Consider the following 12,937-nt stretch of genomic DNA (forward strand, 5'->3'; position numbering starts at 1 on the left):
TTTGATGAAGGCTTTGACGTGAAATTTTAACCCCGTTACTTTTTCCACAGATGCTGCCTGCCTAGCATTTTCTTTTTTATAATTAACTGGGACAGCTTATTTCCACCTCTATAGAGATATGCAACTTCATCCCTTCATCTCAGCTCATCTGAGATGCTTCTTTTGTTACTTTTAGATTGGACTGCTGGCTGGCCACCCACATTCCAGGCTTGATAAAACTAAGATCATTCATATCCTTGCTGTCCCTGTCTCATTCAGACCAACCATTCTTCTGGATCTGCACTGACTTCTGATAAATTCTCACAGACATTATCAAAACCTTCTGTAATTTCAGACCGCACCTCTGTAATTCTGTCTTCTTGATCAATCGTAAATATAATATCACCATGACTGAACCACATCTTCAGGTGCCAAAGCACTATTTGTAATTCCTCCCAAACTGCTCTTCATTTTTCAGTCTCCTTCTATCATTCAGGCATCTCTTAAAGTGTGTTTCTTTAACCGAGCTTTGATTATCTGCCCAAAAATCTGCTCACATGTCTCTACGTCAGTTTTTGTTTTATAACGATGCCCTGAGTTGTTTTGCAGTCTTAAAGGCGCTATATAAATGGAAGCTGCTGTAATCTGTTCTTTTGTAATCTCATTAGCAAACCTCACATCAGAGGAGGCACAATCACATGCAGAGATTGAGTCAGCTTGATTAAAATGATGTCAAATTAAGCACTTTTGGACCTTCTGACTCACGGAAATCTGATTGCACAGAGGAAAATAGAGGAGGTGGAACTGCACTGATAACCCCAGTAGAAGACTACGATGGTGGTTGCTACGGAAAGCATACAGTGTGGCAGGTGCTGTATCTCATAGAGCGCAAATCTGTTCACCACCTTTCTCGCGTCATGGAGTGTTTATTAGTAATTAGTGAATAATAATGGGCAGCAGTAATCGTGCAGAATAGTGTCCTAGAAGGATTGAAAAACAAGGCAGTCACCTCTGAAACTGATATGAGATTAATAATTCTTTTGCAATTATTTCTGTATATTCTTTATTTCTAACATATGCAAGCAGTGATATTTATACCAACTGTGTTGCTTAAGACATCTTTATTTGAATGATTTACTTTTGACCCACAGAGAAGTGAAATGGAGCCACAAGTTCACATTTTTCAAAGATCTGAACTCAGGTGTGTGCTTGGTAACTCAATGTGTCAGAGCTGTGTTTACAAATGAGAAAAAGTATACCAGAAACTTCCTCCATCTCTGTCTTACTGCTGATAATCTAGTCCATCCTCTGGTCTGTAAACTTAACAGTTACATTAAGAGCATCCCCTGAGAGGCTGTGTGAACACTGACTTAACACAGGTTAAATATAATTACTATTTGTCAGCCATTGCAACACAGGCCTGAGACGATGCACGAGCAATACCACACGAGATCAGCTAGTATACATATAAATATTTTAAGGAACAGATGGGATTCACCAGATGGTAGGGTCCCTTTAAGGATTCACCTCAGAGGGGATAGATAATCAATATTCCTTCAAATACACTGTTCTAGGAGTTCCTGGCCTTAGCTGTGGGTTATTGCTAGCATACTTTGATGAAAATGGCAAGCTATTTTTATTTTTCAGTATGTATAGTACTGTGCAAAATCTTGGCATGTGTATATATATAGCTAGACATACAAAATGCTGGAGGAACTCAGCAGGTCAGGCAGCAACAATGGAAATGAATCTACAGTCAGTGTTACGGGCTGAGATCCTTCTTCAGGACCATGGGGTGCCTAAGACTTTTTCACAGTACTATTGTAATTTTATGTATTGCACTGTACTGCTGCCATAGAAAAAACAAATTTCTTGACATATGTGAGCGATGATAGACCTGATTCTGATATGGGTCTCCATTGTGGACGGAGAGAAGGAAGGGAGCAGGGAGAGGTTGTGAAAAGGGGAAGGAGAGGGGAGGGAGTGGGGAGCACCAGAGAAATATTCTGTAATGATCAATAAACCAATTGTTCGGAATCAAATGACCTTGCCTAGTGTCTCAGGGCTGGGTGTGTCTGCACCCATGTCATTCCCTTGCCCTGGCACCCCTTCTCTGCCACCTGTCCCACCTCCATCCCGCGGTGCTCTACCCCTGCCATTCCCAAAATCCTTTTCCCTCGCCAGATTTACAAACTTGCTCTCCACTCCATGTTGACAATACAGTACTGTGTAAAAGTCTTAGGCACCCTAACTATATATACTGTGTGTGCCAAAGACTTTTGCACTGTGCTGTATTTATACAAATTGTACAATTATACTGTACATAATGTGTACCCTCAGCGTATATTACTGATGGGGAAAAGGTGGGTGGCATTACATTCATGAGATTATCAGGTCAAGGGTTGAGGGGAAGAAAACTTTCACAAGAATATCAATGGTATCCAACTAACGTGCTTGGATGTTTGACAAGTCTAAGTGAGTCAAAAAAATCATTGTTATTCAGTGTTCTGGAAGTGATTGTATGTTGTTTTAAGCATGACCTGTGTAAACAGGAAGTATCTTTATCCAAACCAGAAATTATATGAAATGCATTTCTTTTCGTGAAGTCTGGAGTTGGAACTTTTCCAAAAGGCCTGAACTGTATATATCTCCTTGTGTGGAGTGAATGGAAAGATTGAAATCTGACAAAAGTAACAGTGCAGTCATCTTAACTCATTAAAATACAACACCAAAGAAAGCTGGTACAGCCTTTTGGAGATATTTCTTAATCTCCTCGATTGCATAATACAGGTTGCAATAAGAAAGAATATTTTAATAGCATCATACCATGCTGCCAAAATAAGTGAAAAATGATTCAAATCATTCTCTGCCCTGTCGGGATGCAGGAAATTATGCTAACGTGTCAGGGGCTTTTAAGTATTTAAGAAGCCATTTGCCACTGCAGATGTTTATGTATTTTCTCAAAATAGGTAATAAGGGAGTTTACTGGAACATATATCAATAAAAGGTAACAAAAATTACAATTGTACTAATTTCTACACTTAATTCTCCTTTATAGTGGTGCCCTTTATACCTTTCCTTTCAGTCTTTTTGTGGTATCCTAAACAGATGGAAATTGAAGGGAGCTGATTCGTCTTTGATCCCTGCGCTTGTTGTCAAAGCGCTAGGGAATGAAGAGACTGTTGGCTACAATTGACTGCGACAATTAGGAGATGATCAGAGCCCTAGAGTGGAGCACTTAAAGGGTAATTAACATGTCAGTTTGTCGGGAGGGGTGGGGGGGGTACAGAAAGATATGCAGTGCAGAATTTTTAAAAAATTATTTTTTTTCGGCCTTGTAATCTGTAATTTACGGTTTGTTAAGGGGGGAGAAAACCTGGCAAAGGAGTTAGGATGTCCATTACCATTTGAAAAGAAGCAATCATGAGACCACTGCTGGGTCTATTGTCCATTGAAAATGCTGATTCGCAGGCACTGAGTAAAAGAGAGGAACCATCTTAAATGAAACCTTGTGCAAAGGTAACTCCCCTCACAGTGACTTTTACCATTAGTTGGTTGATTTCATGTACTCCAAACCACACGTTATCATTTTAAGATTACTTCGGACCAATTTATAACCCCAGCATTGGCTGAGGTGGGGGGGGGGGTGCAGGATTGTGCAGAATTTAATACTTCTATGAAAAAGAAGGGAGGTGTTATGTAAGCTAACAGCAGGTGGATAGGCTAAAACTAGTCATCTGTCGGTTCTGTATCTAACCCATCCCCCACCATCATTTTTCTCCCTGTCACCTTTTGCTCTTTTCGTCAGTCCTTCTGCCTCTCGCATACCCCATTTTTTTGGCAGGCGCTCAAACACACCCACATAACAACACAGTCACAAAAACAAAAGTTTTCAATGTGCATATGGACCAGGCAGTATTGGAGGTACATTGAAACTGGAAAACATGAGTAATGGGAAAGAGTATTAAGAGAGGAAAAAAAAGCAGTGTTTCCCACACAGAACAAAAAGACAAGAGGAAAAGATACTATGTTAGCTCACCAGTGGAGAGCTTCTCTGACCCTGGAGGGACACGGAATGTCCCATGTCTACTCATTCTGATGGGTGGGGTTGTAGCTGGAGACAAATCTTTCTACAGTGCTGTTATATTTACCTACATTGCAAGATTGCCAGTTTTCTTTCCCACAGCATTTTGCACATTGGAGTCTCCGACAGATAGATGCGGGGACAAATTACCCCTCAGAAATCCAAGTCAGGAAACAAATGCAGAGATAAACAAATAGTGTGTTATTGGATATGTACAATTATGAGTACTGAAGGTCACTTATCAGGAAAAATATTTGTCAAAGTCAGAGGCAAAATGAGAAAGAATGAGGGAAACATGGGCTCCTTCTATTTAATAAAGTATCTGAGTGAAGAAAGCTGCAGTAAATTTAAAGTAAAAATCAGACACAGCAGGAGGGACCGTCTCCCAGGTAATGGTTAAATGATGAGCAGATCAGCTGTTGCGGTATTGATTTAGGCATTTAGTTCCAGCCAATTACAATTAAGTCTGATTTGTTTTTAGTTTTTTAGGTTCCTGTTTAAAATCCACTCAGTGAAGCTCATTCTATCTGTACAAGTCAGGCGCACATGCATGTTTCAGTGGAGTCGAAAGACCTGCAAGAATAACAGAAGCATATCTTTCTTGTTTGTGGGTCTGAGAGAAACAGTTTTGAAAGACCAGCAAATTATACATCGGTAGTCAGTCAGTTGTTGCAGACAGTAATTGGTTCGCTGACTTTTTAACTGTGTTTCTGCTGCTGAGCACAATTTTCATGCAAACGTTTGAACACCTCAGACTGTGATACTGAGGTGTGTAGGTGTGAGCTGGTATGTGTTAGTAATGTAGATGCCACAATACAAAATGAACTAGTGTGTCAAAATATGTTATTACATGCATATTATATTTTACCAGACTTTGTAGTGCTTGTCAGAACTTATATTTGATTGAAAAAAAATCTAATTTAGATTGATGCCAACCTAGCTAGTGTACCTTGTGAAATAAAGGAATAAGAAAGAGTGAACTTCAGGGAAATTTACTCCAGAAGAAAATATCTATAGTTCTCTACAATGTTAACGCTGAGGGCGATTCTAATCACTCTTACCTCATGCTTTTTCTGAATGGAATATTGTGCTGGTTCTGTCATCATTTTTTAATGGTTTTCCTTACTAGCCGGTGAAAGGAAGGGAATTCCATCTCCAAAGAGAATTCTGGCACCGTCTGTCAGTCTTATTTTGACAGTAAGCAATGCCAATCCATGTTGTGTCATGTGTAGTCCTTTTGGTCACCCGTTCCAGGAATAGAAGGATATGTGTAAACAGATAACAAGCAATAGGGATGGGGGAAGGAAGTGAATTAATGGAGATAGGGTTTCTGGTCTTCATTTTGTGCTGGGCTTCAAAAGCTAAAGAAAGGAATGATGATCCCAATGTAAAATACTCTTAAACTTATCTTGACTTTTTGTTAATATCGGTTTGCATTTTTAAACTCCTGTATGCAGATTAGGCTGTGCAGCAACGACACCATGCATAAATTATGATTCACAACCTCGTCCATGCATGAGGAAATGTCTACACCTATACTGGTTGCCATGGAGAAGTTCAGCACTAGACCACCCAACCCTGTTGTCCTGACTGAAGGGGATTGCATTGTGGTGGGTGAGAGTAAGGATCAAAGAAGGCAGGAACGTGGGGGAAGGGAATAGTCTGGAAATTTACAATAAAAGGAGAGAAGAACACAGCGAATTATTAAAATAAAATAACAGGCACGCCGCACAGTGTGGATGGATGGCCATGCAGGTCAGATAGGCTCGTAAGATTAGGATGCTTGCTTACTTACTCACGTTGAGGGTATTACCTGAAAACATCATTTATTCGTCCATGTGAATCAGCGATCTTCCAGCTGCAAATGCATGAGATCAGGAGAAGCAGGTCATTGGATGCCCTGGAAAACACCTCATCCCTGGGATATGCCGATAATAAAATGCCCTTGTGATGAGCACCTCCTGCTGGACCCTAACATGGAATAATGCCCAGGAGTGGGAATTTAGAAGATTGAGGGGGGATCTTATTGAAACATATAAAATTCTAAAGGGATTGGACAGGCTAGATGCAGGAAGATTGTTTCCGATGTTGGGGAAGTCCAGAACGAGGGGTCACAGTTTAAGGATAAAGGGGATGTCTTTTAGGACTGAGATGAGGAAAAACTTCTTCACACAGAGAATGGTGAATCTGTGTAATTCTCTGCCACAGGAAACAGCTGAGGCCGGTTCATTGGCTATATTTAAGAGGAAGTTAGATCTGGCCCTTGTGGCTAAAGGGATCAGGGGGTATGGACAGAAAGCCGGTACAGGGTTCTGAGTTGGATGATGAGCCATGATCATACTGAATGGCGGTGCAGGCTCGAAGGGCCGAATGGCCTACTCCTGCACCTATTTTCTATGTTTCTATGAGTGTTCAGGGTAAACTCATTGGAGTTTGAAAGTAAGTACATTATCCTGGATTGTAGTTACTACTGAGTTGGGAAGCAGGTGAGAAGAATCCTTATTGTCCAAAATATTAATCTATATTCTATAAGGCTGAAAACAGGTGGGATGTGGACCACAAATTACAACAGGGAACAGAAAAAGGGCAATGTAATGATAAGCATGGGAGATTTCAAGATGCAGGTTGATTGGGAAAATTAGGTTGGTAATGGATTTCGAGAGTTTATTGAATACCTATGAAATGGTTTTTTGCCTATGAGAGCAGTTTGTTGTTACGCCTGCTGGGGGATTAGCTACATTGGATTGGGTGTTATGTAATGGACCAGAGGCGATTAGGGAATTTAAGGTAAAGGAACCCTTAGGAGGCAGTGATCACAATATGAATGAGTTCAACTTGAAATTTGATAGGGTGAAAGTAAATTCTGACATAGCAGCATTTCAGTGGAGTAAAGGAAATTACAGTAGTATGGGAGAGGAGGTGGCCAAAGTAAATTGGAAGAAGATACTGGCAGGGTTGACAGCAGAGCAGTAATGGCGTGAGTTTCTGGGGAAAAATAAGGAAGGGGCAGGATAGGTATACACAAAAAAATGAAGAAATACTCAAATGGCAAAATAATGCAACTATAGTAGACAAGGGAAGTCAAAGCTAATGTAAAACCAAAAGAGAGGGCATACAACAAAGCAAAAATTAGCAGGAAGACAGAGGACTGGGAGGCTTTTAAAAACCTACAGATAGCAACTAAAAGAATCATTAGGAGGGAAAAGATGAAATATGAAAGCAAGCAGGCAAACAATTTCAAAGTGGATAGTAAAAGCTTTTTCAAGTATATAAAAAATAAAAGAGAGATTAGATTGGATATAGAACCACTAGAAAATGAGGCCGGAGAAATAATAACGGGGGACAAGGAGATGGCAGATGAACTAAATGAGTATTTTGCATCAGTCTTCACTGTGGAAGACACTAGCAGTGTGTCAGATGTTGAAGGGTGTGAGGGAAGAGAAGTGAGTGCTGTTACTGTTACAGGAGAAGGTGCTCAAAAAGCTGAGGTTTTGGAGTACTTGGTGACATGGGACACGTTAGCATTGTTTCCTTAAGGGAAAATCTTGCCTGACAAACTTGTTGGAATTTTTTGAGGAGACTACAAGTATGACAGATAAAAGGGATGTAGTGGATGTTGTATATTTAGACTTTCAGAAGGCCTTTGACAAGCTGCCACACATGAGGCTGCTTACTAAGTTAAGAGCCCATGGTATAACAGGGAAGTTATTGGCATGATTAGAGCGTTGGCTGAGTGGTCAGAGGCAGCAAATGGGAACAAAAGGATCCTTTTCTGGTTGGCAGCCAGTGACTAGTGGTGTTTTGCACGGGTCAGTGTTGGGACTGCTTTTTTCTGCTGTATATCAATGATTTAGATCAGGGGTGTCAAACTCATTTTAGGTCACGAGCCGGATTGAGCAAAATGCAGCTTCATGCGGGCTGGATCAGTCGGACGCGTGCGAACGCAGCTTTCGTTGCCTCCGTTTTTTCAGCCTGCTCTCATGTGTCTCAGTCTCTGCTATAACTACAAAGTGTTTCACTTTACAAATTCCGTTTCTTATGAAGAAGACTGCCGAATAAACACTAAAAACCCTGAAAACCTGGTACCTGAATAAACTCAGCATTAGCCATATCATACGCCATAGGCGCTTCGATTACTGGGGCCAGCTTTAATAGTAATTAGATATTATCTCGCGGGTCAAAGATAATTCCACCGCGGGCCGGATTTGGCCCGCGGGCCTTGAGTTTGACATATATGATTTAGATGATGGAAAAGGTGACCAAGTTTCCAGGTGATACAAAGATTAATGGATGGGCTGGTAGTGTTGAGGAAACAGGTAGGCTGCAGAAGGTCTTAGACAGATTAGCAGAATGGGGAAGAAAGAGGCAAATGAAATACAATGTTGGAAAATGCATGGTCATGCACTTTGGTAGTAGAAACAAATGTGTAGTCTATTTTCTAAATGGAGAGAAAATCCAAAATTCTGAGATGCGAAGGGACTTAGGAGTCCTTGTGTAGAACACCCTAAAGGTTAATGTGCAGGTAGAATCAGTGGTGAGGAAGGCAAATGCAATGTTAGCATTCATTTCAAAAATTCTGAAATATAAGAGCAGGGATATGATGCTGAGGCTTTATAAGGCACTGGTGTGGCCTCATCTTGAGTATTAAGATCAGCTTTGGGCCCTCATCTAAGAGAAGATGTACTGGGATTGGAGATGGTTCAGAGGAGGTTCACAAGGATGATTCTGAAAATGGAAGGGTTATCATACAAAGAACATCTTATGGTTCTGTGTCTGTACTCACTGGAATTTAGAAGGATGAAGGGGGATCTCATTGAAACCTTTCAAATGTTGAAAGGCCTGGACAGAGTAGATGTGTAAAAGATATTTCTCATTGTGGGGGAGTCTTGGACAAGAGCGCACAGCCTCAGGATAGATGGGCATCCATTTAAAGCAGAGATGCAGAGAAATTTTTCTAGCCGGGGGTGGTGAATTTGTGGAAGCTGTTACCACAGGCATCTGTGGAGGCCAGGTCACTGGGTGTATTTAAGGCAGATTTTGATAGGTTCTTGATTGGACACAGCATCAAAGGTGACGGAGAGAAGGCCGGGGAGTTGGGCTGAGGAGGGGAAATAAAAAAGGATCGGCCATGGTTGAGTAGCAGAGCAGCCTCGATGGACCAAATGGCCTAATTCTGCTCCTATGTCTTATGGTCTTAGGGAGATAATATTGTTAAACATGATGACCAGTAAAGCCCTCTCCATCATTCAGCATATCTACACAAAATGTTGTTGCAAGAAAGCAGCATCCAACATCAGGGATCCCCACCACCCAGGTCACACTCTCTTCTTGCTGCTGCCATCAGGAAGAGGGTGAAGAAGCCTGCATTTCCTAAATCCAGATATGCTCATTGGATGTTGCTGCATGCATTTTTCTCCTGCATTAATTAAAGCAGGTGTTTTCCAAAACAGGATCCAGCTTCTTTTCCCATTGGACATAAAGTGATTGAATTGCCCTTGGAGACATAATAGGGGGCTATAAATCATCCAAATCATTTCAGTAGGACCAAAGAACAGTAAGCCTTTCTTTTGGTCTGTATGGTCCTTGCATGCAGTGCAGTTCAAGTCTGAAAGTAGGCCTAATAATGGACCTCCACTTAGTTTTCTATCATCCATTTTGGTGGCAATCCGGCAACTGGTGCAGTTTGTAATGGTGAACCAGGATATTAATGTTGCCTTTTATTAGTCACTTCCTTTCAGACACACAGATTACGTAAAGTGAACAATTAAAGGTAGCTGATAAACTTTCTGCCCAATACCGATTCATATGCAGAACTAGACTTGTTGAACAATCCAAATCCCTCCTCAGACAGAAAATGCAAAGCACAATTCAGTTGTGATACCACACAGATTTCTGTGATTATACATTTTCAGGGTATTGAAAATTATATTGGAGGGAAATAAATACTGTGCATGAAGATCCCAGCAGTGGGCAGGCGCTAGATTAAAAGGTGCCCTTAAAGCAATCATTGATGGAGTGGTTTCTAGGGCCACGCATAACAATCACTGACATTCAGTGGTCAGTATGTTCAGAATTGATCAAGATGCACAAAATCTAAAATGTTTACAATGAATAAATATCTGGATTATGTCAAGCACTTATGTTTGGCATGGTGACAATCTTTATTAGCACCAATCTTGGAACCAATCTGAGATCATTGCAAACGACACTATTCTCTGGCCATACTTTGCAGTCCCCATCTGTTACTTACTTCATATGCAGAGCTGTTGTTGTCAGCCTCTGAGGTATGCAAAGCACCCTCATATAGGTAATCCAAAATCACTTTACTTGAGCCACAAGAGCAATAGTGAATGCAGACTGAATCTACAGTTAATCCTCCATGGAGAAAAGGAAACTTTTCTCTCTCTCTCTACCAAAGCAAAAAATCCCTCTTGCTTCCATGTGAATGAAATAAGCCTGTATTTAATGTATTTTGGTCTGACTGTGAGCAAAAAAAGCAGGTGCATTCTGAAGGTCTTAAATCAGCATTTAAATTAGTTGGCTATCCAGAGATAGAGGGCCGTATTATATAATCACTACAGGCTTGTGTTTGTAGGGTAAGAGAGTGTCAAAACTAAATAGCAATCTCCAGTCTCGGGGTCTCAGATCTGAATCATACCTTTTCATATTGGATTATTAAAAAGAAAACACGAAGCAAAAAGAGACATTTTATGGTTTTAATGCTGCAAAGCCGTGCATTAGTCCTATTGTTTAAATGTGACTGAACTCGGAAAATAAGGATTTGAAATTCACCGATGGCAAAATATTAAAAGTTTTAGTTTACCAGAAGTTCTTGGTTAGGTCAGCAAAACTTTTTAAAATACATAAGGAAGGAACTACCACATGCTGCAGAGTTGTGACATAATTCCATAACTTCAGCAGTTCTGTATTTTATAATTGCTAGGTTTTTATTTGAAATTGTGTGCTTCCCCAGTCACCCAGCAACCCCCCCCCCCCCCCGCCAGCTTCTCCTACTTTCTCCCCTCTGCATGCTTATTAATAGGTGTCTGCACTGCATGACAAACACCCAGTATATTCTGGTTTGATCTGTAGCCAAACACTGCTTGGTCTTTACCCTGTAATATGCAGCTTTAAGTGTCTAGCTCACAGAAGCTAACCTGGATGTGCTGAAGACGCTCCTGCCAATTTGAGCTTTGAGTTTTCACAGGGAACTGTTGTTTTATTCTCTCTCTCTCCCTGTCTGTACAACTAACCCCCCCCCCACCTCCTCATTACTGAATTGTTGATAAATAGGTGCATCGGGAGAAAACGTGTCAGTTGCTCTCCTTGTCAGATGAGGTCTGACAGAGCTCTTGGTGCATGGGAAAGAGGCAGCTAGGTGAAACTAATGCCATAGATGTTTGATTCATCAGGGGTTTATTGTTAACAGAGCTGTCTGATTGTAAAGACTCAGTCAAGCAAAAGAGTGCAGAGTAATCAGTCGGATTTATAGTTTGCCTGGCTAAAAAATAGAGAATCACCGTAAACCCCTGGATTTAACAGAAAGAGAAATAAAAAAAGAAACCCTTGGACAGCCCCTAACCTGGCGCCTGCCGTATAAGGTCGTGCATCATGAAGGTTTTCCCCTGTCAGGTGATGGGAGCTATGGAGGGATTATGGCCATATGGCATGGCCTATCATACCTCTGACTGAAGATAACAAAGCCAAGCTTTGTATTTAGTATTTGACTGACAACATCATTTTTTTTTCAATTTGCTCACCTCCGGTGACAGGAAAAAGATGGACAAGGGATGATAACACATGCAGGAGGAGTGAGATGCTTCAAAGCTGCTTTTGTGTTAGAAAATTCTCATAGAATTGGGCATTGCTAGCAGCCCCCACCCCCGCCACCACCCCACCATCCCCCAGAAACTGTCAGCCTCTTGTTTTCAGTTTGTACCTTGCAAATTAGTGATGGCCGTATTCAGAACCAGATGCATACTCCTAGAGAATGAGTGGTAAGCTGTTGTACTTTAAGCCTAATGGGAAGTTTTATATGCGAGGGCCTTGAACTGATTAGTATAATTCCCTCTTTAATACAGCTGTCCCTCCAGATTAAAGGAAACCAAATGTTGCAATCAGAGATTAGTGTACCTTGCCAGTTATTAACGTCCTCGGTTGTTCAGTGAGCACGTTAGACTTCAATGATACTACATATTTATTCACCAGTTCACACTGTAACATGAACCCTTGCACCTGTCAAAGCATTCCAGTGCTGTGCATGAGTATATGGAAGAGTTCATGGATAGGGGGTGGCCGGGGGCTGGGGTTGGGGCTGCAGTAGAAAAGGGGGAGACTTATACCTGAGGCACCTGTTTTGATTTTGTCACTGTTATGGACTGATATAATTTTGCCTGTTCACTTTTATTGCTTCTGTCAGCTCTGGCAGTTTTGTGCACGTGTGTGTGTGTGTGCATGTGCATATGCATATTTGTGTGTGTGCGCGCGAGTGCGTGCGTCTGCATAAGGCAGGTGTCTATTGATGGCTGGCTATCACTCTCGTTGAATATTCCAGTAGAAAATGAAAATGACCTGTATTCTTCACGGTCCGACACAGTCAAATCATGTCAAGTTTATTGTCATTTAACTATATACTGTACATGTATACTGTCAAATGAGACAACATTTCTCCCAGCCAGGGTGTAAAGCATAGTAGTATACAAACATATATATAACACACAATAATTTAGGAAAGTAAGGAAAATTCTACAGATGAACTACACACAAATAAACAAAGTAAAGTTCATAAATTAAATATTGTAAGGAACAGAACAAATTAACTGGTGACACTTCGAAGTTGCAGGGAACACAGTGCCAGCTGTTGTTAACTGCGAC

At 41.0% G+C, this 12,937-nt stretch overlaps 1 long non-coding RNA gene across 1 annotated transcript in view; it reads left to right on the forward strand.

The window, feature by feature from the left end:
• The first annotated feature begins 710 nt into the window (after window positions 1-710).
• Window positions 711-12,937, forward strand: part of LOC140714633 (uncharacterized) — a 31,133-nt gene continuing 18,906 nt past the window's right edge. The window contains exon 1 of the long non-coding RNA XR_012095959.1: window positions 711-848. This is a non-coding gene — a long non-coding RNA (uncharacterized lncRNA). The remainder of the gene's footprint in view (window positions 849-12,937) is intronic.

The sequence above is a fragment of the Hemitrygon akajei genome, chromosome 2 (genome assembly GCF_048418815.1).
Source record: "Hemitrygon akajei chromosome 2, sHemAka1.3, whole genome shotgun sequence".
Classification (NCBI taxonomy): Eukaryota; Metazoa; Chordata; class Chondrichthyes; order Myliobatiformes; family Dasyatidae; genus Hemitrygon; species Hemitrygon akajei.